A 2,500-nucleotide genomic window follows, 5' to 3' on the forward strand; every position below is an offset into this window, starting at 1 on the left:
TTTTGCTCCGCTCACGACGGTCACCGCACCACGCAAGAACAGGCCAAAAACTGGCCAAAACAGCCCAAAAACGGGCCAAAACTGGCCATTTTTGGCTGCGCGAGCGAGCGGCGAGCGGCGAACAGCGAGCGAAGCGAGAGGCAGCACCGTCCCTGCTATACGAAAGCCCCATCCAGCCCTGTGCCACCCGGGGGGTTCCAGGGTGCTGAGATGGCTGACGTTTTGCTCCGCTCTCGACGGTCACCGCGCAATGCAAGAACAGGCCAAAAACTGGCCAAAACGGCCCAAAAACGGGCCAAAACTGGCCATTTTTGGCTGCGCGAGCGGCGAGCGGCGGACAGCGAGCGAAGCGAGAGGCAGCACCGTCCCTGCTATACGAAAGCCCCATCCAGCCCTGTGCCACCCGGGGGGTTCCAGGGTGCTGAGATGGCTGACGTTTTGCTCCGCTCTCGACGGTCACCGCGCAATGCAAGAACAGGCCAAAAACTGGCCAAAACGGCCCAAAAACGGGCCAAAACTGGCCATTTTTGGCTGCGCGAGCGAGCGGCGAGCGGCGGACAGCGAGCGAAGCGAGAGGCAGCACCGTCCCTGCTATACGAAAGCCCCATCCAGCCCTGTGCCACCCGGGGGGTTCCAGGGTGCTGAGATGGCTGACGTTTTGCTCCGCTCTCGACGGTCACCGCGCAATGCAAGAACAGGCCAAAAACTGGCCAAAACGGCCCAAAAACGGGCCAAAACTGGCCATTTTTGGCTGCACGAGCGAGCGGCGAGCGGCGGACAGCGAGCGAAGCGAGAGGCAGCACCGTCCCTGCTATACGAAAGCCCCATCCAGCCCTGTGCCACCCGGGGGGTTCCAGGGTGCTGAGATGGCTGACGTTTTGCTCCGCTCTCGACGGTCACCGCGCAATGCAAGAACAGGCCAAAAACTGGCCAAAACGGCCCAAAAACGGGCCAAAACTGGCCATTTTTGGCTGCACGAGCGAGCGGCGAGCGGCGGACAGCGAGCGAAGCGAGAGGCAGCACCGTCCCTGCTATACGAAAGCCCCATCCAGCCCTGTGCCACCCGGGGGGTTCCAGGGTGCTGAGATGGCTGACGTTTTGCTCCGCTCTCGACGGTCACCGCGCAATGCAAGAACAGGCCAAAAACTGGCCAAAACGGCCCAAAAACGGGCCAAAACTGGCCATTTTTGGCTGCACGAGCGAGCGGCGAGCGGCGGACAGCGAGCGAAGCGAGAGGCAGCACCGTCCCTGCTATACGAAAGCCCCATCCAGCCCTGTGCCACCCGGGGGGTTCCAGGGTGCTGAGATGGCTGACGTTTTGCTCCGCTCTCGACGGTCACCGCGCAATGCAAGAACAGGCCAAAAACTGGCCAAAACGGCCCAAAAACGGGCCAAAACTGGCCATTTTTGGCTGCACGAGCGAGCGGCGAGCGGCGGACAGCGAGCGAAGCGAGAGGCAGCACCGTCCCTGCTATACGAAAGCCCCATCCAGCCCTGTGCCACCCGGGGGGTTCCAGGGTGCTGAGATGGCTGACGTTTTGCTCCGCTCTCGACGGTCACCGCGCAATGCAAGAACAGGCCAAAAACTGGCCAAAACGGCCCAAAAACGGGCCAAAACTGGCCATTTTTGGCTGCGCGAGCGAGCGGCGAGCGGCGGACAGCGAGCGAAGCGAGAGGCAGCACCGTCCCTGCTATATACGAAAGCCCCATCCAGCCCTGTGCCACCCGGGGGGTTCCAGGGTGCTGAGATGGCTGACGTTTTGCTCCGCTCACGACGGTCACCGCACCACGCAAGAACGGACCATAAACAGGCCAAAACAGCCCAAAAACGGGCCAAAACTGGTCATTTTTGGCTGCGCGAGCGAGCGGCGAGCGGCGAACAGCGAGCGAAGCGTGAGGCAGCACCGTCCCTGCTATACGAAAGCCCCATCCAGCCCTGTGCCACCCGGGGGGTTCCAGGGTGCTGAGATGGCTGACGTTTTGCTCCGCTCACGACGGTCACCGCGCCATGCAAGAACGGACCAAAAACAGGCCAAAACAGCCCAAAAACGGGCCAAAACTGGCCATTTTTGGCTGAGCGAGCGAGCGGTGAGCGGCGAACAGCGAGCGAAGCGAGAGGCAGCACCGTCCCTGCTATACGAAAGCCCCATCCAGCCCTGTGCCACCCGGGGGGTTCCAGGGTGCTGAGATGGCTGACGTTTTGCTCCGCTCACGACGGTCGCCGTGCCACGCAAGAACGGACCAAAAACAGGCCAAAACAGCCCAAAAACGGGCCAAAACTGGCCATTTTAGGTTGCGCGAGCGAGCGGCGAGCGGCGAACAGCGAGCGAAGCGTGAGGCAGCACCGTCCCTGCTATACGAAAGCCCCATCCAGCCCTGTGCCACCCGGGGGGTTCCAAGGTGCTGAGATGGCTGACGTTTTGCTCCGCTCACGACGGTCACCGCGCCACGCCAGAACAGACCAAAAACAGGCCAAAACAGCCCAAAAACGGGCCAAAAC

The sequence above is a fragment of the Musa acuminata genome, unplaced genomic scaffold, assembly GCF_036884655.1.
Source record: "Musa acuminata AAA Group cultivar baxijiao unplaced genomic scaffold, Cavendish_Baxijiao_AAA HiC_scaffold_198, whole genome shotgun sequence".
Taxonomy (NCBI): domain Eukaryota; kingdom Viridiplantae; phylum Streptophyta; class Magnoliopsida; order Zingiberales; family Musaceae; genus Musa; species Musa acuminata.